We start from the raw sequence: 22,781 nt of genomic DNA, 5'->3' as shown, positions 1-22,781 counted from the left end.
ACTGTAGCAGAGTATCAAAATAGTCCTTTCATTTTATTCTGTATGTAACCTGGCAGAAGGGAGACAGCAGGTCTATTTTGAAGACACTATCTCAAGAGTTAGGCTTTGTTTACACACAGAGATCACAGTTCTATCAGTTTAAAATTGTTTGTATTGGTTTTGCTTGTGCCACCAAAGAAGTGTGTCCATGCAAAGGTTTGAACTCATTTAACTAACTAAACTGGTTTAAAGCTACGCTTTTCGTTTAACCAGTGCCAGGGTGGATTTGATTTAAACCACTAGTCAGGAAGACTCTATTTAATCATGGATTTCTACATAAAACTGCATTCTTGTTAGTTGTTATAACCTTAATACATATTTTTCACAACTCAAATATAGATGTAGGTTTCGTTTTTAGAAGGTACACACTATACATTTTAAGTGGTTTATTTTGAAAACTTTTCAGATTAGTTTTACAGCTATATCAGAAAATGAATGATTGGTTGGTTGGTTAATTCATTTACCAAAGGTAATTGAAACAGATATTCATGAAGTCATTTGGAGGTGAACTATCTCCAATTCAACAGGTTAATCATTAACATTTGGAGGATTTTCTTGCCATGCTGTATTAGGAGGAGAACATCACCAGACAGACATTTAAATTGTTTTATTTAACTAAAACAACAACGTTATGTATTCTGGATTTTTTTCTTCAACAGCAAACATAATATTTTAACAAAACAAGCATATGAATTTTTGAATTTAGTTAAACAATCAAGTTTTTTAAAATCAGGTTTTTGTTAAAATTATTTTTAACTAAAATAGTTAAATGAAATATTTTTTGAAAAAAAATTAAATAGACTGTCAGCTAGGTCAATATGAGAAACTTAAAATATTGGTTTCTGCAGCTAACTCAGTCGTTTTCACCTTCATTTTCCTGCTTGTTCCCAATCTGGAAAAGAAAAACAAGCTTTCCTGCTTTTTCAGGTCCCAAAGGATTTCTCAATTTGCAATGAGTTAGTCCAAAGGAAGAAAATATTCTTTCTACACTGGCAGAAGAAGCTACTGGTGTTAAAAGTGAGATTATCACTTCAACAGTCTCTGAATCCAAGTGCTTAAGTGACTTCCACTAGTTCACTGGTGTGACTTTCTTCAAAACATCATCAAACATATATTTCTTGAATAGTTCACCCTTAGCTTTGAAGTTTATTATAGTTGGCATTATGGAGCGATGATTGCTGGATGTCTATGTCATAGCCAACTCCTCTTCTTCAGCAGTTAAGGTTTGACCCTGGTACTGAGTACTGAGAATATTTGCAAGAAAATGAGCTGGAGATGGTGCTTATCCAATTCGGGGTTTTTTAATGCTTGTAATTTAACTCTGTCATTGCATATTTCTCTTTTTAAGCTCTCACTCAGTTCCTTCCAAATGTCAACAGCGCCAACAATAAAACAGCTATTTCCCTGCGTTTTGTTCAAGGCTACAGAAATAGCCGTCAGTGTACTCAGCATGTGTTCAACATTTCTCTTAAGCCCCATGTTGAGAACTTTGGCTGTGACAGTGCCATCTATATTTTTGCTATTTTGTTCACAAACTCTCATCAGATTAGGCCAGTTCTTGATATAGTGCTCAAAACAGTCCACTACCGAGTTCCATCACACGTCTTGTGGGAGAGTTAGCTTGGTTCCTCCCACATTTTTCAGAGCCGCTGCTGCAAAGTGGTTGTTACAAAAGTGTTTTGCAATTTCAACAACATTAGCCTTTATTTCTGGAACACTGAAGTCTTTGGCTAGGAAGAGCATCAAATGAGCACTGCAACTGTACGCTATTAACTTGGGACTCTCTTCACTCTCTTCTAAATGATTTCTTCTCATCTTGGATACATTTGCAGCATTGTCTGTGACCAAGCTGCATACTAGACATTTGAATTTTCACCCCACAGTTTGTTATAGCTTTTACTGCTACTTCTTGTAAGTATTCTGCTGTGTGTGCACATTTCCTGATCAATTGTTTCTGCAAGGAAGACATTCCCTTCTTCTGTTGTCACACAAGCACACACAACAGGATCATTGTGGACACTGCTCCACCCATCAAGAATCAGGTTAAAAATTTCACCTCTAGACCTTTTGCACACTGCTCAATTTCTCTTTCATACACTTTATCCAGAAATTTGCCTGCAACATCTGCTCTGTTGGGTGGACTGTATCCTGGTCTTAATGACTGAACCATGTTAATGAAGTGTGAGTTCTCAATCATATGGAAAGGAGTTTCTTGCATAAACAAACCGCACAAATATTTAATCAATTACCTCTTTTTGTAATCTGCTGGTTCTCATCACAAATTTATCTATGGTTGTTTCTGGATGGAGATTTTTTTTTTCCGTTTTTGCTGCAGGTGATATACTGTGGCTATGTGACATACATGATGTGACTGAAACACCATTTGCAGATAACTCTGAAACTATAGAAAATGATGATGATCTTGACGGTGGATAGTCTTCAGAATCCTGTATGTTGAGGATAGATTCTCCTAAACAAAATAAGTCAGTGCAGTTCTTTAATGATTATTACCATACTGCTCATTTAGTATTACTCATTGCATTCACTGACACTCAGCACTACTTTAAAGGTAAAATTGTAAAAGGAAGATCTGCCTATTTCAGCTATTTATTTTTTATCACAACATCTAAAATGATAGTACCATAGACTAACAACTATATTTTTTGCTGAAAACATGAGAATTCAAAAATAGTCCAGAAGGAAGACAGGCAGTCCTTAAGAAACAAGTATGAAATAAAAAAGTTTATCAACCTGAAGATCCTGCATGTTCAGACATGTTCCTTTCATCAACTTCAACACAGCTTCCTCCTGAGAAGGAACACTTCTCATGACATTTCATTTGGGCAACCGGGTCTTGCATTTCTTTGTTGCACTGTTTGCATTTTGCATGCGTGCCTGTCTTACCCACATGTAGGGGAACTTCATTAAAATATTCCCAAACTGGGTCTCTTTTTATGGCCTGCTGCCATTATAGCTTTTCCCTTCTAGTGAGAGAATGGTATGGTAGATCTCAAATCAATGAAGGCTACAGTCAGAAAGACCTCAAGACTTCTGGAATATGCTGCTCAGTTTCACTTTTGTTTCTGCTGCCTGTCCCTCCCTGCTCACATTTATCTCCAGACTTTTTCTCCTTGTCCAGATCTATTCTGCCCCCAACAAAATCTTCTATTCATTGAACTTTTTTGAAATTTTGCACTTTTAGAGAGGTAAGGGATTGACTCTGTGTAGACAAATGTCTCACCTCTATTATTTATTTATTTATTTTAAAACCTTTTTGCTGTTAACAAGCATGTTATCTCTGGAGACACAAATCCACAGTCCGAGAACTACAAAACTAAGTATCTCTGATGGCATCTTCTAGACTGAGCACCAAGTCCCATTGGGTAAATAGAAAGATTAACCAAAGTAATCTACACAGAAGCCCCTGGAACCCCATAAGATTGGATCCCTAATCTGTGAACTATTGGAACTCATTTACAAAACTTTTCTTAAACATTACATGAATATATTGTCCCAATATATAGAACTAGAATTTATAATCCCTATTCCATGATGAGATAGCTTTGAACTGTAATGTATCTTAAAAGGTTTTTTTTCTCAAAAAGCATCTAATCAAAAAATCCAATTTAAATTAAAAAATCCGATTTAAATAAAAAACGTCTTTTTTTTAAAAAAAAAAATCACTGATTTTTATCCACCCTGAACAGTGCTACTTTGGGTGCAGACTGGGTCTTCATCTCAGAGTACAATCTGACCTACTCTCCTGAATGCTTTGGAGTAATCCTTTTGATGCCTTATTTATGGACATGAGAGAGGTGATCTTGACACACCCCATGCTGGGCATGGAGTCATTAAGCTCTGAATGGCATTTTATGGCAGCAAGTGTAATATAATTTCTCATAGTGGCATCATTTGGAATAGACCCAGGAAAATGCAGTACAAAAAATCATTTCTAGCAGAATAGGATATGTAAGTATTTACAGAGCACTTTGTAAACACAGTGCAATTAAAAACATCTAATGGTGTGCAAACCCACTTTACCATATGGCAAATCATCTTCTGTTAAGGAAAGAGTGCCTGAAAGTCTGGCAAAGAGGGCTAGAGAGACTGTAAATCCCAGAGACTTGACAGAGACAGGGCCACTAAAATAACTTATACATAACAGAGTTACAGCAATGATGAGAAAAAAAGTAGCTCTAGGCTTCATATCTTTGTTCTGGGATGCAAAGACACCTGTAAAAATCCTTGCATAGGATCAGTACAACTTACCAGAAAAATAATTGCTTCAAGCAGTAGGAAATCTGAATTGCAGTATTATCCCAGAAAACCACAGCCTGTTATAGCTGTCAGGATTTGTATCATGAAATTAATCTCCCTCCATGCAAACCTTTATTCATGAGTTAGAGCTGCATATGCAAAGTCAGCATGGAGGGGGAGGAGCATCTGATAAATGGAGACCTTGGTACATACCTAGTGAGTAGAATTCCTTTAGCAAAGCACTTTAACTCTTTCAGCTTCCTTTTGATGTAAGGTGGAGAAAAAGATTCCAAATAGAGTCTAACAGAGGCCTTGAAATTCCCTTGGAACAGATGGAACCATTTTTATATATTTAGAAACAAAAAAGGAAAACATGATGTTTGGTATTCTTAATAAAAACTGGCTACCATTTTGTGATCAAGGTTATCATTCATATCTTGCTGGCAGTGACCCTTACTACATCTCAAGTTTTGTCATGTTCAGCAGAGCAGCAGTTATATGGTTGATCCTCGTGGAACCCCACAGGTGAGAACTTTTGGGAAAGAGAAGTTATCCATCATTGAACAAGAACTTTTGGATCCATAGTAAGGCTGTCCCATTTATTCCAGCTGTATCATATAAGCAGGCCAGTAGTGTGTTGTGGTTATCTGCAGAAAAAGCTGCAGAGAGGGTAAGTAGCACAAGCACTTTGAAATGCTAAGGCCAGCTTTGTCTCCCATGGTACAAGAAGAATGTGACACTCAATTCCACTGGTAGGTAACACAACATGTAACAAATCCATGGAACTCCCTGCTGCAGGATATTGAGGTGATTGCCTCATTGAGTTCAAACATTGATTAGTAATGTCTATGGAAAGATAACAGTAGTTGTATTTACAATAGCAAGAAGAATTACAAGGATTACCAGTCCACATACTTCAAGGTAAATCGCAGGCTGATGCAGGAACAAAGCCCCCCCGCTGGTGCAACTGCTGGACCATTAGTCAGTTACAGAGGTGTGCTTATTTGGAAAGAATTCAAAATGGGGGACAGAGAGGATGATTATACAGTAGTTAGGACATGAGTCTGAGACCCAGGAGACCAGGATTCAATTCCCAGCTTTGCCACAGACTTCCTGTGTGACCTTGGCCAAGTCATTTAGCCTGCCTGTGCCTTAGTTCCCCATTTTACAGAGGGGGAATATAGCTCTGCTCTACCTCACAGAGGTGTTGTGAGGATAAATACATTAAAGATAGCAAAGCACACAGACATACTGAGGGCAACGCAAGTACCTAAGGTAGATGAACAGGTCATTAATAGAATAAATACCTTCTAGGGATGAAGCCAGAATTACCTTGGTGCCAAATGATGGATAATATTTATAAGCAATCACTCACTCACTGTCACCTGCATGTATGATTTCACATACCCATGGTTGACCCAAATCCTACTTTAGAGACACCTTTTTACAGATAATGACAAAATCCTTAGTTTGCAGTTCTGCCAATCATTTATTAGCTTTGCGATGTGCACCACTGCCTGCTAGGGATTGAAAAGACACCAAACTATTTCTCTTATAACCTTACTGGAATTTGAATCACAAAAGTGTTGTAATTCCCAGCATGATCTCAGCTGAAATGAGCTAGTTCTTAATTAAACAGATGTAAATGTCTAGTCATTCAACCATTCCCAGCATCCATTGTACATTTAATCTCCCCACCCATGCTATGAAGGCCGAGTTTGAGATTTTACTTCAGTCCAACTGTTGAAAAGCAAGTGTGGCTGTTAACAAAAAGTCCCCAGTTAAAATGCAATCAGATAAATATGTAGTAAGTCCAGATGTGCTCTTTTTCCAACAAGTCAGTCCTTTTCTGTGACAGGTATGAAGTGAGAAACTTTGCATGTGACAGGAAACCAGGTTTGAGTCTGCCTAATAGCTGGTCTAGGCATCTTTCTTTTCAGAAATGAGTAGTCAGACAACTGCATGGGAATGTAATACATCTCAATGCAAAAGGCTTAGCAAGGCTTTTCTGGACTAATCAATCAATCAATTCATGAGGTACACAGGGCCTGCATAAATCCTTGTCTGTGGGGTGAATTTTACTTTGTGCTTATAGGGCCTGATTCTGCAGACTTCACTGTGTGAATGATTCTAGACACATGTAGCCCCACAATGGATCCTTGAACAGTACCATCTGGGATGGATTTGGAGCCGCCTGTAATAATTTATGAATATATGTTCTGTTTACCTAATGGCAGTAAGGTTTGTTACAATAGGACTATGAGGTCTTAATTCCAGAAGGGTTGACTGCATGAACACAAGGGAGGGGACAATGGCTTCACATGCCACCCATTTACCCACACTTGAGGGAGAATGCCAGAGCCTTTTTCTTTGAAGTGCCACCTCCAATACACTACTGAGCTCACTGCTCCAACATGGGAAAGGAGTAAATCCCATTTTGTCACCATGGGGTATCCAAGTCTGGAAAAACTGGAACAGAGAACTTTGGCTGAATTAGAATACAGGCCCTCAATGACAGGGGTAGAGAGACTACTGGGGAACAGACTCATTTCCCGCTGGCTGGGTTAAGATTGGCCTCCTAAAGCTTTATGTAAGAAAGATATATGTATAGGCATTTAATGTTTCAGAGCCCTCTTCTCTTATGCTTTGTCTTGTTCCTACTGTTAAGATTAAACAATACTTTGCTTTAAGAAAGCTGTTTCAAGTCACTGTATTCACCTCAAGCCACAAGGTCTCTAAGGGAAGATCTGCAGGTATCTGAACCCAGTCAGACCTATTGAGGGTAAGCATGGTTGATCTATGGCAGGGGTGAGCAAACTTTTTGGCCTGAGGGCCATATCTTTGAATAGAAATTGTATGCAGCTCTCATTGGAGAGCCGGGGGGTGGGGGGGGCTATGCCGCTGCTTCTAGGAGCCACATAGACCAGTCCCCGACCCTGCTCCCTGGCTGGAGTGCCAGAGCGGGGCAAGCCCCAGACACTGCACCCCAGCGGGAGCTTGAGGGCTGGCTTAAAATGGCTGGCTGGCCAGATTTGGCCCTCGGGCTGTAGTTTGCCCATCCCTGATCTACAGGATATGATAGCCCAGGAGGACCCTGTCTAGGAGGGGAAAAATTGTGAGATTCCTTTACAGAGAGGCAAAGATATGAGGCCTCATACCTGAGGAGCATGTGCTGAAAGAGGTCAGAGGTTCAACTAGCCCTGTAACCATGACACCATGTAGCAACTACATGGGTACTGCTTAGAAAGGTTTCTATCTCAGGATTCTGTTGTTACACCACTGATGCAAAGTAAGTCTGGTTAAAGGAGCTCCAGACAGTCGTGTGTACACCATGAGGGTAAAAATTTACTGTCAAACTGAAGGTGTATTTAGAGAGAGGGATCCAATTCATCATCCTCTGAAATCAACGGTAATTTAGTAAAACTCCTTCTAACTTTAGCATTTGGCCAAGGAAGAAATAGTTTGTGCTGCTTACCTCTTTTGTTCTTCCACGGAGAAAACCCATGTGACTTCAGAAAAGACTGCTCAGCTTCAACCAGCAAAGAAAGAGATTATAAATGACTGACCATACAGGGGAACAGAGACAGCAGAGCAAGAGTAGAAAGGAGAACTGGTGTTACTGATGCAGTTGTACCCTACCAGGGCTTGGGAAGGGAAAATCCTATTTCTGATAGATGTGCTGAGTACTTGCAACTCCCTTTGACTTCAGCTGGAGTTGTGCGCACTCAGTGCCGGGGGGGGGGGGAGAATCAGATACTTGATTTTGTTTTAAATTCCTAGTCTGAATTCTACCATGGAACCCACCTAGGATTATATCAGTTCCTAAGGGTGGTAGCCAAAAAATGGAGCAGCTGAAAGGCCTCAAGGCAACTAACCTTGCATGTTTTTATTTTTACCCCTTGATTTTACTGAAGTATCCACAGTGGCCTTCGCAGAGAAGGTGGGGTTGCCACTGAATATCATGTCCAGCTCTTTGTAGAACTTGCAGCTTGTGGGCGCAGCACCGGAGCAGTGGTTTGCCTCCCGTGCCTTGTGGTAGGCATTCTGCAGCTCCTTCATTTTTATCCTGCACTGCAGTGTGTCCTGGTCATGGCCCCTTTCTGTCATGCATCGTGAAATCTGTACGTAGGTATCATAATTCCTATGGCTGGAGCGCAGCTGGGACTGCACAGCCTCCTCTCCCCAAATGCTGATGATGTCCAACAGCTTGGCACTGTTCCAAGCGGGGGATTGCCTGGTACATGGAGCAGGCATGGCAACTTGGAAAGATGCGCTGAGACCACTGCACGCATCACTGAGCAAACAGGAAGGGGACTTTCAAAATTCCCAAGGAATTTAAGGGGTGGGGCTCATGTTGGTCACCTGAGGGCAGGGCAGTAGAGTTCAAACCGATGACCAGAGAGGCGAGAACAGGCATTGTTCCCAGAGACCAATCGCAGCCCTGTAATCACCATGGTGTCTACACTGGTACTGCGATGCTGTAGCCCTGGCGCAGAAAGCTGTACACCTCTCATCGGGGTGTTTTTTTTACAGCGCTGCAACTGCAGTTTCTGTGCACTAAGGGGCTTGGCAGTGTGCACACCTCAAGAGTTACAATGCAGAAAGCTGCTTTACTGTGCAGAAACTTGCCAGTGTAGACAAGGCCTATAGGTCCTACAAAGCAAAGTAATGATTTAATGCACTACTGGAAGGCACTCAGTTACTATGGTGATGATTGCAGTCAAATAACCTGAATAGAATGGAAGTGAAGGCCTCAGTACCTTATAGGACTGGGTCTTCTATCCATTAATTAATTCTAAGTGCCCACTCCACAACACACCAAGAACTATCATCAAGTAGATGCCCACAGTTTTCAATGGCACAACAGTGCGGACAATGTATGTACAGAGGTCACATGAAGTCCAATTTACACAAGTTGGAGAACACAATGGTAGCATTTAGATATTCATTCGGGCCCAAGCCATGAACCTCTCTCTCACACTGGTGAGTAGTTATATAAGCAGCCCCACTGGAGACACTGGGACAGTTCAGGTGAGTCACCGCTCACCTATGCGTGTAAGAGGTTCACCGTTTGTCCCGTGAAAACTATTATGGACCATCTAAGAAGAAAGCTTGATTAGGTTCACTTGACTGAGAGACCAATCAGTTGAATGTGTATAGTAATAATTCTCTTACAGCTATGCATCTTGACAGACACCAGAGATTGTAACTATAATAAAGGGGAAGATCAAAGCTTGGAAATAGATTGTTCTAGCCCAGCTTTTCTACATCTCATTCCACCCAGCAGGTTACACTCACTGGCATGTGTCTCTCTAGCCATCCAAATGATTTTCAGAGTGTAGGTTTCAAAGTTTCCAGTGAATAGTTTGGTCCAATTATACCATTTTCCTTTCCACATGCAGGCTTCATGGGAAAATGTGTCCGTTACAAAAACCTCCATAATAGTAAATTTACCGTGTTTTTTGTTTTATATATAAACTGCGGAAAGGAAAAAACCAAACCCTTAAACTTCACATCAACCAGTACTAATAAATTGTCTTGTGCTGCTGGCGCAGTTACAGCATGAGAACAGAGATAGGATTCCTGTTGTTCAACTTGATAATCAGTGACATCGCAGAGGAACATGTAACTACCAATGAACTTCCCACAAAGACAGTTTGCTTCCCATAGATCTCCATATATAACCTTTACTGGTCTCAGTAGGATCATTACATCCATTAGACTGTGGACTCAGCACTGCTTTAGCTCTTAAGTTAATACAACGGAGACTTTTTTTACTCTCCTATTGGGAAGTAGCATGTGCAATTTTAGTGATTTCTTAGATCATTCCATAAGTAAATCAAATATTCTTTCAAGCCCAGTTATCAAAAAATTGTGTCCTCTGATACCACATCCTCCATCAAACTGCAGTAATCCAGATCAACACAGTTTAAACCTCTGCTATCTTTCCTAATATCATCCTACTAGATAGAGTAATTAAATTTGTATTTTTTTATAAGTCGTACTCAATAAATCTGAATAAATTAACACCACATTACTAAGGCTGCTACATTAAATTTGCATAGTGCATTTAATGAATATGCAACTGCAAGTGAAAAGGTCTGCTACTGTGAACCTTCCACATTAGCATAACTACTTCCAGCATGTTTCTTAAATAATGCACTCATTTGCACATCACTGACTTGGCTAATTCTGACTTCAGTCAGGGTAGCCTTGTAATTAAGACTCTTGCTTTAATTTTTAATGAAGTTTATGTTACATCAATCCTGACAGTAATGAGGGGACATGGAAACAAAAAGGCTGCTAATAATTAAATTCACAAACCAGTTTGAGGGATAATAATTCCTGAGGAGAAATTACATGACTAATTATTAATTAAATATTCATACTATTGCAGGGCTGTTTCCCTTAACTGCTCTTCTTGTTGGTAATAATGCTGAGATGTGGATACCTTCCTGCAACCATCCTGATTTTAAGGTCTCTGGTTAATTTTAGTGCACCATTAATCAATATGACACAAAAAATAAAATTGTTTTAATTGGTATCATTTTATTGTGTCTAAATATTACTACAGTTGGTTTAGTTTGTGTAGAATTAATCTAGTTACTCGGTGCTTTTTTTATGGAAACATAAATCCAGTTAATATCCATAAACATCTAATGGCAGGACAACTTGACCTTTTTTTGTAACATTACTGTTTACAGATAATTACACCAACTCTTTAAAAGGTTATTTAATAGCTCTGCATTCATCATGGTAAAATGAAAAACATGCAATATTATTTAACTCCAGACTATTCCAAGGAGGTCTCTGAGACCCTAATTTACTCCTGCTGAAAAGTAAGCAATATTAATTTGTGTGTTTTTAAGAAATGTATGAGAGCTTTTCTTCAAATGTGTACAAACAGATTTAAAGTGTTTGTGTATGGATCTTTCTTTGTCTCTTACATAATTTAGATTCCATGTTTAATAAAAATAACAGCATCCCAAAGACAACTTTCAGAGACAGGAAAATGACAGGAAGCAATTTTCCTGCACAATACAGGGCTTTAAATTGAAAGGCAGGTATTTTCCTAAAAAAATCTAGTACACAAACACTGTAAAATCACAGAGGAATTAGACTGATTAATCCTAATTTATTTTGACATTCATAGCAGCCAAGAATTCTCCTCTTGAAAATGGCATAATAAACCTTTAGGATTACATGTTTATTAACAGAAGCTCAGTGTTTGGGGGAAAGTTTAGCAAGAAAAGAAATTATTTAAAGGAATCCTGTTAATCACGAAACTCAGCTGCACTATGAATTTGTTTTAACATTTATGTTAGTGCTTTAAAGAGATAACATTTTGCATAGCATAAAATCAAGTCTCAAATTATTAAAAAGAGATAATGCATGTCCTTTTATCCTGAAGGGGCATTTGGAAATTCTGAACCAGGGCAAACATTTCATTTCATTTTTTCTAATAATTCAAACCAGTTGATTCATCAAAGTGAAACAAGTCCATCACCATACATGGGGCAATGTTTCCCTTTAGCTAGCTCTTGTCACTTTACTACAATCTGACAGGTTTGTAGGGCATTATTACTGGATCTGATTTGTACCGCTCTATCCCTTTTACTAAATCTTAAAAATCTTTTTAACTTTTCTTTTTTCTCTACTCTCTTAAACTAACACCTGAAGGCAATTTCAAAATACTACTCCATAATGAAATACTACTTCGGCTCTCCTGAATTAAGATGTTGTTATGAGCCATCTGTTCCTGCTCTCAATTTCTTCCATCAAAGAAATAATTCCAGGCATGAAACACCTCATTGGAGCAACAATCACCTGAATCAGCCAGAGTGTTGTGACACAGAGGTGGTCCTGGCTTTCTGGGAGAATAGCAATTGAAGAAACTTCTCCAATGCTGTAATGAAGTCAACGTCACCGCGTTCAGCGGGGAAGATCTCTTCATTTTGCTTTCCTCTCTCCTTCCTACTTCCTGCAGACACATCTTTTAATTACTTCACTTCATCTGCCTAATGTACAGTGTGGAGTACCCAGGGGAAAAACACACCTCAAAAACTGCCCTGTTTAACTGCCAACGATCTAACACCCATTCTGAAATATCTTATTGATGTGCCCGTGTCCTACTGGAGCGCTCACACTCTACATGGAATGCTCTGGGTTCAACCGCACCACAGTGCTAGGAGTCACTGAAGATGCTGTACCCATATCACACAAGGCTGTGATTTTGTGTAGCTCTCACAAACTATGAATGACTTGGCCTAGTCAGTATTTGGATGGAAAAATGTGATGGAAAAAACAGTGTTATGGAAAGTGGTGTTGGTGACTCATTAAGGGGCACACTTCCCTCAGAGCTGGAAATAAGTCATGTGTACCAGTATAAACTTTGTGCAGTTGGAGGGGCCATCTGTTGAATGAGACCCCAAAACAGACTTATGGATAAGGCTATGAATGGTTACACCAGTTTCTCGGCTGCTCTGAGCTGTGGTGATGTTTTACTCTCATTTGCTGTTGCCCAGGCTCATAACACCTGAAAGTTATATCTAGCCTTCCCACACTCCTTCCCCCTCCCCCTCCCCCTCCCCCTCTCCCACACATGCTTCTTTACACAGCTGATGAATCAGGAAGTCACAAGTTATAATCATCTGAGGAAAATCATTCCAGGTTTACTCTCAGACTGGGTCTTTTTCATGGCATGTTTTTGAACATAACACATGTGTGAATCTGGCTCTTGATTTTCTCTAAAATTATTGTTCAACAGTAGCGTTACCATGTACAGTTAAGAGCTGCTGAATTTTACTGCTAAATATATGCACACCTACCAGTGCATGTGTATCTATGTTGTTGTAAGGGGGTGAAAAATCATGCATTATAAAGTTGACAGGTTAAAATATAAAGTGCAGGGAAATGAAAAAGGTAAGATTCATACAGTGTTGCTTATATACTATAATTTTTATAATTTAATATGATGTGTATGTTTCATGTGCATTATCACACAGACAGAAGGAGCGATGCAGCTAAATTAACAGTACTCTGAGAAATGTAAAGTCAAAGTATGCAAGAGTTATCACTGCAAACTTAATGTTGGATTAATAGTTTTTATACATTTATTTTTTCTTTAAGAAAAAATAAATTGTTGGTGCTTAATGGTAGCATATAAATGGTCCAGTTGGGCTCTGGAAGCTGCACATTACTGAGTGAACAGAGAGGAGGGGCTGGGCTGTGATTGGATTTGGGGTATAACAGGGTGTGCTCTGCTCCTGCCTTTTCACACCACAGAAAGCGGATCAGACTCTACTGGTTGTGTGTTCACAGTGCCATTTTTTAGAGTTCCCTCCAGCAACACCACTGCAGTTCCCATGCAACAGTCTATTTACAATACCTTCTGTGCTTTCGGCCCTCTCCTGAGGACCTGAGCGTAGCAGAGGTCTCCCTTTCCTGAGGTCTTGGTGTATGTCTAGAGGGGAATATAAAACTCACAGTTGGCCCAAGTCAGCTGACACAGGCCAGCCACGGCTGTGCCACAGGTCTTTTATCCCTGTGTAGACATACCCTGTGAGACTGGGCTCGGCTAGGCCTTCCCTCTATCCCTGCACTTCCTTCCTGTGTCTCCTCATCCTTCTGGGCTGATGAGCTAATTGGCTCTTTATCTCACCCTACCCACCAGCCTGATTTTCGGACTACCTCAATCAGCTTTCTGCAGGGGAACGAATTTGTGTCTGAGTGACAAGAGTACAGGCTCATCTGTTCACTCCCTGCACTTGGTCACAGGGGGCCTGACACTATTTTGGCACTTCGGAAGAGGGGAAGCAGCACGGAAGGAGCTGAACATGTGGCCCAATATTTATACTCAGTTGAGCTGATAGAGTTACAGTTCTCCTCCCTGTTGGATATTTTCCCTGACAGCAAACCCACCACCTTATACTCTACTTAAATAAATAGAAGAAAGCTTCTCTGTGTGCTAAATTCCAAAAACAGGCCCTGATCCTCAATTCTCTCATCCTCCAAAGTCCTGTAGACCATGGAGATTTGGATATGCATAGACTTCACTGAGCCATGAGGACTCAGTCCTGCAGTCCTCACTCTAAGAAAACTTCCACTGAAGTCAAGGAAAGTATTGCCTGCATCATTAATCCATTAATGATTCTCTCATGGCAAGTCCTATAGCTCCATTTCTATGTCAATTGAGCCTTTGGCCTCTCTATTGAGTTTGCCAACAAAGGTGTCAAATGAGATGGTATTTATGCCATTCTTTAGCATTAAATTCCACAATTTCAAAATTAGTTTTCATTCCCAATGGGAAGTTTGAAGTTTCCAGCAAAATGAAATTTTTGGAAAACTTTAGTTTCAGATCAATCGAAGTGCTTCATTTCAATAAAATTTAAATATTTAGATAAAAATCAACCTTTTGATAGTGTTTAGTTTAGATGGCCTTATTTTTATATTTATAATATAAAATAACAAAATGAGCAGTTATATCTAAATGAAAAATTGAAACATTCCATTCTAATAAGGTCAAAACGCTTTGTTTTGATTTTTCCTAAATGAAATTTCATGGAAATAGTCACGTTCCCACAGAAAGTTTGATTTCAACAAAATGGCATTTCCAGTGGGAAAATTTTGCTTCTGAACATTTTCAACCAGTTCTAGTAAAGAAGATAATGCTGTATTTTTCATGCAGAACAAAGTAGCTGAATCCTTACCTTAAGTACAAACTGGAACTCACCTTTAAGACACAACCAGTACCTCCATAACTCAAGATATTAGCTTGAATTTTAATTAAAGCTATAGTAAGAATTGGCAGATATGATTCTGTAATAGCTATTTGGCTTTCTTTTCACAAGGACTCAAATATTATAAGCTAAAATTCACCTTGGTGTTTTTCATGAAGAAACCATCAACTTGTGGTTGTACTTTGTAATGGTAAGGTATCCATCAAGAAACAGTTTTAATAAGCAAAACTGCATAGCCTGCAGTGATGCACCAAACATTTGAGAAATAACTTAGATACCTGTTAGCACTAGGGTGCTCATCTAGTGTGACCAATAATTAATGTTAATGATAGTCATGCAGACATTGAAGAGAGAGCAGACCTCAGATCTGCTACTCATTATTTTACAAAGTAAAAAGTGCCATCTGCATTTTAGGCCCTTTTAATCTAAAGCAACTAAGGAAAGATAAAATGAAAGATCAAAGCTAAACAGGAGGCTGTATGGACACTTAAAACAACTTAAATTTTTGAAGTCAAGCATCTGCCAATCCTGTAATCAAATTAGTAACAATATTGTTATGATGTAGGTCTTATCAGGAAAAGTATTTGAAGTGGTTATTTTTTTAAACTTTGCAAGTCTTATTCATGTGTGTCTTGACCCTGTACCACTGAGGTCAGTGGCAACCTTCCCATTGACTTCAGTAGGTGCAGGATGGTGAACCTATTGTAGTCACTGGTTGGAATACGCACTGCAGAACTGGAAGGCGTCTATGTAAAGACAATATTTGATCAGATGGTTTCATTGTATGAAGGAAAACAAAAAACAATTACAATGAAATAAAAATATGATAAGTACATTATAAAATCATATTCACTGTACCATAACACATTAAATTTGTTCACTGCTTTATCCTGTGAAGCTCAGAGAAAAAACTGAATAGAAAAAAAAAAGTCATATGAAATAGATACTCAATATGTAACAGAAGACCATCACAGCACTATAAAATCATCATCATGTAACAATGGCATCCATCTCTAATTGTTTCAGCAATAGAGCTCCCTTCATGCATCCCCATTCCATAGTCAGGGGTCAAATGGTTCTGCACATAAATACTAAATGGCAAACTTGGGGAACTCTTCCTTTTTAATTGAGCTACAATGTCAGTTAACCCACTGTCCCAGTTTTCTATTCTGGGAGATGTAGATGACTCCCAAGGTATTAGCATCAGACATTTTGCTAACAGGGAGGCTCATAGGATAATGCACTCTGGTGAATCAGTAAGTGAAAGCTTTGAGTTAATGAACCCAGATATAATAATTCTGGGGCAACAAAAGGCCCTAATGTTAAAGTAAATTCCTAATAAACTTTTCCCACAAGCTCCTAATGTTTTGATGGCTCCTTAACTGTGTAGAAATTACACATCAGATCCTTTACACCTCTAGTTATGCATTTCTTGAATGCTCTACTTCGGATATATAGTTTCTAATCCAATGCATTCATGAAATACTTTGGAAAATTGTACAGTCATTCAATGAGGTCTTTTAGTGCATGACATTCAATATTGTTCCATAGTTTTGAGGTCAAACATATCCCTAATTGCTGGCTCCATTTATGTTCCAGTGCCTCAATACTCCTTTTCCCTCTCTCCCCTCCTGACTTCCCCACCTCCCACCCTTGGTCAATACCTTCAATAAATTAGTCAATCTTGAAACAGTAAAGTTTTTCCCATAAATTTTGTGAAGTCTGGAGATTCTTGGGCTGCTGTTGGGACACATTGATTAATCAGTGTCTAATCTGTATAATATAACAATTTAAAAGGTGAATTGCAAAACTATAATGAAAACTAAGGTAAGCACAGATCTCTGTACTGACCTTCCTCCATTAGTCAGTGGAAGATGGGTGCGTTAAAGATAGAAATCTTTTCTTAATTTAATTTTCATTTCAGTTTTACTGGGGGGGGGGATGGTTAAGTAGAAGGTAAACTCAAACATTATTTCTGAACCTGAGCATGCCTGGGTTTGGTTTAACACTATTCATTCTCCTCCACACAGGGTCTCATAACTATTTACCAGCTGTCACCTAAAAGCAACATACTACAGAGACCTAATGACATAGGACCATACAGGCAACCTCAAAAAAGCAGTTTCTCTTTTGTGTGGATGAGCCTTTTTTCTCCCAAGAACCTGTATTTTGGCTAGTCTCCCATTTCCCCATACTGCAATCTGTGGATTAACACCAGACTGGCCTAGAATCTCCAGAACTTCACTCCTCCTTTCTGAGGCCATCAGAAAGTCTGTAGAGTACATATTAATTTCATCCGAGCTGCACAAATCCCAGATGCTGACACCCTTTCCCATGGACGACAAGACATGACCCCAAGGTTAACAGGGCCACCCCATGTCTATCGTGCATCACCGATTCCCTGGTTTCTACACCAGCAGCAGTTATTCTACACCAGCAGTACCAATTAACGGTAGATGCCGCCGGATACTAACAGCTGTATTGGGAATGGGGTCTCTTATGGCAGCAGATCAAAGATGAGAACAGATATAATATACATCAACAACAGAGCTTTCCCCCTCTTTATTTAGGCATATCAGACTTCAGGAAGTTACATTTTAGCAATCTACTGGAACCTTAATATGAAGGGGTTTTCATAACTTTTCCAGCATTTAAGATCCATTATCAAGACACATACACCTCCTTCAAAAGATATCAACATTCCAACTTGTTGGAATCTTCATTGTTCAAATTACCAAGTACAAGGGACATTTAAGTGGGACTTTTGGAATATAGGTGTCATGTTTGGAAACTCAATACTGAATCAGCACTGATAATAACTGAACCAACCAACCAAACACACACACACCCCTCCAGTAAACTTAGCTGAAGTCCTAGTAACATTTCAGAGCTTCATTCTCTGTTGGAAACCCTGGACATGTCTTTACTCTGTTAAAACAAAACCAAAAAAGCCTTGAAGTGTAAATACTTCCCAATTGATAGGGAAGTTATTAGCAGGCTTCTAGAAGCAGATGCATTTCTAATCCGAACTGTGCACAGACAAATCTCTAATAGGCCCCCCATCAAACACCTCATACAATTTATTGAAGATGGTGTGAGAGAGATTTGTGGAAAGGGTGGCTAAACGAAAATGAGACTGGACTTACCTACAGCAGTTCTGAAGTCTCAGTGGAGTAGCACTGGGTCACATTACGTAAGCAATGCATTATCCTAGCAATCTCTGCAGGTCCGGGTTCAAACGGGGATCTAATTCAGAAGTGAACAGAGTTTGCTGCTAGATATCATGCACATCTGACTGAACTTCAGACATAGCTCTGTCATCCCAGTTTCTCCACATAACCTACCAAATGTTTTGGGGAACTGCTGCCATTTAGCTCAGATGAATTCTTAAGACAAAACAAAGAACCAAAAGCAAGAGGATTTAGAGATGTCTGGTGCCTATGGAATTGCAGCAACATCTCTAGGCAAGGTGAGCAACAGATCTAATTACTCTCCCTGTTCTAAGTGAGAGAGGTGGGTGAAGTAATATCTGTTATTGCCCCAACTTCAGGTAGAAGAGTCAAGCTTTTGAGTGTCTCAGAGCTCTTCTTCAGGTCTGGAAAAGGTAACTGAACACTTGTCTCTCTCACAAACTGAAGTTGGTCCAATAAAAGATATTACTTCATCCATCTTGGGCGTCTCATACCCTGAGATCAACAGGGCAACAACACCACTGCAAACTGCTTGCTCTAACACAAGCAGGCAGAACCGTGACAAAGAAAAATTGTAGCTGCCACTGGTGCTCCACACCATGGCAGAGCCTTGCCCAGGGGACCAATGCCCAGTTGCCCAGCATCCACCCGAGGTCTGCTTATGAATGAAGACAATGGAAAGGGCTAATACAGATTAAATTGCAGCTGGGACACATGCAGAATTCTCATGCAGCCCACCTGCAATGAAAGGGCACATGAGGGCTGGAAAACTAGCTTAGATTGTAGCCCAAAGATCACAGCAGTAGAGGTTACATTGCTCTTGTTTTCCCGGTAAACATTGCTTTTCCCTCTTTATTAGGTAATAGCAGAGTAGGATTTTTGGTTACTCGCATAGGAGCAAATTCAGGTCCCCTCCCCTGGGAAAGTCCTTTTTCAGCAAAGCCACGGTGTTTCCATTGATAAGGGGTGTGTGTGTGTGTGTGGCATATAGGGGATACAACATCCTGCAGATTGTAGAGGGCTGAGGGAGTCAGCTCTGCATCATTCCCTCATTCTCACTCCACTGGAGAGGGGCAACATAAGGGATTCAAAGCCCACACCAGAAGATCAGTGCAGCTGCCACAGATCATCCTAGGAGCTGCTCCATGCCTAGAAGATGGAAGGTTCCCTCCACCACACTTCTGCCTATTGCCACCACAGTTGCTTCATCATACTGTATAAGCAATGGGGATTCTCTGGTTTCCACAGGTACTGTAACAAGGAAGGAATCATAATCCCTGAGCTAGTCAGCAAATTTTGACAAAAAAACAAATTAAATTTTCCCCATTTTTAGATCACTTCTAGCCCATTCTAGCAATCTATATGAGCCGCCACACAGAGATTTTTCTTAACAGGGAAGAAGTATAAATATCGAAATCATTTCCTCATGAAAAACAAGGTGGAAAAAAATCAGTAAACAAAGTAGTAAAGAGGCTAACAGAAAATGTTCTTTCCCCCTTACTGATGTTTTCAACTTTTTACTGGAAACGGGGGAAAAAACTGAAAAAACAATGTTTTTTCAATTAAATTTTTTCACAGTTGTGGTTTTCCAATGATAAAAATCTGAAAATAGTCAAAAAAGCAGATACTTTGAGAATTTTCACTTTGTTGAAAACCCCGTTTCCTATCCACAAAAGTTTTAACATAAAATTTTCAGCCCTACTAACAATGCATCCTGGATGCAAAGTCAGGAGCATTCTGTAGTACTGACATCCATTAGCATTTCATGAGTCTTCCTTTGTTTACCACAATACAGTACGGGATACAAGTTACTTGGATTTGTTGGATAGGACAACCTTCTACTTCTAAATCAGAGGATGAGAGTTTGTTGGCATAACCAAACTAACAAGTCAATGACTGCAGGTGATTTTGCATATTTAATAGAGCTAGTTGCATAATTGGTAACTAAGAAAGAATTAATTGAATGTTGTCTCTTTCAGAATTGCTTTATTTGAAATTTGCTAAATAATTTCTGTAAGTGACTCTCTGCAGCTAATTTGTGAGTAGTTCACTGTGAGTGTTTAATCATCCAATATCAGAAATCTGAACTGTTTTCACTGGATGTGTTGTTTATGGGGTAAATTTTTCTTCTCATATCAGATAAGTGTTAACTATTAAAATCAGAAATATAAGTGATTACGAAAGGAAATTTGTTTTATTTGAATATGCTGTTGCATTTGCTTATACTTTGCAATTTTAGGGAACGTTCCTGCCAGTGAACCCTTTTTCTGCAAATGTTCTAGAAAATGGAGCCTAGTCAAGCCAATTTTTGTCTGAAAATGTGAATAGTAGAAGAGATTTCTTTGTGTTATTTGCCCAGCTCTATACAACAAACACCACCAAAATGCACTCACACTGAGGTCTGATTCTGCCATCTGTTATAAGTAGACAGGCCCCTGCATCCACTGGCTTCAATGGGGCTCTGCATAGGTGCAGAAGCCTGCCCACACAGCACAACTTGCAGGATGACGAGCCTTAGCATCTAGCCTATTTACTGATTTCAGCAAGAGCCTCACATTATTTTGAATTGTCATCGGTAAAACAAAGCTATTTTCCTTCTTTGTATGTTACTATTCAATATTTTCATTAATGACTGGATAATGGAGTGGAGACTATGCTTATAAAATTTGCAGCTGGCACCAGGCTGGAAGGAGTTGCAAGCACTTTGGAAGACATGATTAAAACAACCTTGATAAATTGGAGAATGGGTCTGAATTTAACAAAATCAAATTCGATAAAGACAAGTGAAAAGTACTTCACTTAGGAAGGACAAAATGGGGAATATGCACAACCACAAAATGGGGAATAACTAGCTAGGTGGTAGAACTACTGAAAAGGATCTCAGGGTTATATAGTGTATCACAAATTGAATGTGAGTCAACAATGTGACACAGCTGTGAAAAACGATAATATTCTGGGTTATATTAACAGCAATGGCGTACATAAGATGCAGGAGGAAATTGTTCTGTTCTACTCAGCACCGATGAGGCCTCAGTTGGAGTACAATTTTGGATGCCACACTCCAGCAAAAATGTGGACTAATTAAAGAGAGTCCAGAGGAGAACAACAAAAATGGTAAAAAGTTTTTTAAAAACTTGACCTACGAGGAAAGGTTAAAAAAACCTGGGCTTGTTTAGTCTTTAGAACAGAAGATTAAGGGGGGACCTGACAACAGTCTTCAAATATGTTAAGGGCTGTTATAAAGAGGACAGTGACCAATTGTTCTCTGTGTGCACTGAAGGTAGGACAAGAAGTAGTGGGCTTAATATGCAGGAAGGGAGATTTAGGTTAGATATTAGGAAAAATTCTCTAACTAAAAGGATATAGGCTTCCAAGGGAGTTTTTGAAATCCCCATCACTGGATGTTTTAAAAAACTGGTTGGACAAACACCTGCCAGGGATGGTCTAGGCTAGATTTCTTTGGTCCTGCCACAGGGCAGAAGACTGGACTTGATGACTTCTTGCAGTCCCTTCCAGCCCTACATTTCTATGATTCTAAGTTCTTAATCTTCCTGGATCTTTTTTTTTTTAATCCAACATAGCAATCATGAGAATCATTCTGAACCACTGATACTGTATCACCTACTGAAATAAAATCTTTGCATTACATATTACATGGTGCCCCTGCTACACATGTGGCAAGCCTTACAAAAATCTTTGTCTAATTGTGAAAGACTACTGTTAGAAAACATTTTCATCACTGGCATGTTTAATTGAGCTCCTGAGAGGCAGTATCAGTAAGACTCAGGGATAAATAACCAGTAGTCCCATTGGTCTCACCAAGAATCCATTGATGTTTCATAAATCCTAGTCAGTACAAATCTAATTGAGTTACCGTGCTGAATTAGCTTACATCTAAATGGCATTCATGTCTACAAATGGAATAATTAGAGTCTAGAAAATGGGATATATCAAGTGCTATCCCAAGTGACAACAGCAAGACATTTGTATTCATTCAATCAGCTGCTTTAAAAAAGCAGATGTAATACTCGATTTGGGGGTTGATGATTAGACAGTGTTACTGGGTCTAGCAATAATGCTAGACAGAGTGTGTTAACTATTTCTCTATGCTTACCTATTTATATTTACGCTAAGAGATTCTTCACTCTGATTCTTTCAGATTTTTCTTTACGATGTAAAGTAGTTATATGACTAGTTAATCCCTACTTTATTTCCAGGGTGATGAAATCAGCTATACTCATTAGTGATGTTCTTTTCAAAGCTAGAATTCTAAGACGAATACCAAATGCACCATTAAATAACAGTTTGAAAAGTCTTTCATCATCCATTAATATTTTTTCCTTCAGTGCTGCATGAATCTGTTTTTACACAGGAGAGCATGCAACTGGTCTATTCATATTGTGATTTGTTTCGTCGCCTTCTTCTATATTAAATATAAAAATATACTGCCACTTTTGTGGGATAAACTCCAGATCACTGTCCTAACATTACCTGGAGTGCCAGTAAGTTCTTAGAATATAGAATGAAATGTATTAAATATCTTTAGTTGGTTAGT

The 22,781-nt window shown here is 39.2% G+C and overlaps 1 long non-coding RNA gene across 2 annotated transcripts in view; it reads right to left on the bottom strand.

Annotated features, from left to right (window-relative positions):
- Positions 1-546: 546 nt before the first annotated feature.
- The window catches only part of LOC125643802 (uncharacterized), an 86,194-nt gene continuing 63,959 nt past the window's right edge, over positions 547-22,781 (bottom strand). For both annotated transcript variants that reach the window (XR_012670219.1, XR_007358828.2), the window contains 3 exons: positions 18,182-18,281; positions 4,510-4,618; positions 547-2,509 (listed from right to left, as the gene is read on the bottom strand). This is a non-coding gene — a long non-coding RNA (uncharacterized LOC125643802). The remainder of the gene's footprint in view (positions 2,510-4,509; positions 4,619-18,181; positions 18,282-22,781) is intronic.

Source organism: Caretta caretta, chromosome 10, assembly GCF_965140235.1.
Source record: "Caretta caretta isolate rCarCar2 chromosome 10, rCarCar1.hap1, whole genome shotgun sequence".
Classification (NCBI taxonomy): Eukaryota; Metazoa; Chordata; order Testudines; family Cheloniidae; genus Caretta; species Caretta caretta.
This window is presented reverse-complemented; position numbering and strand designations above follow the sequence as displayed.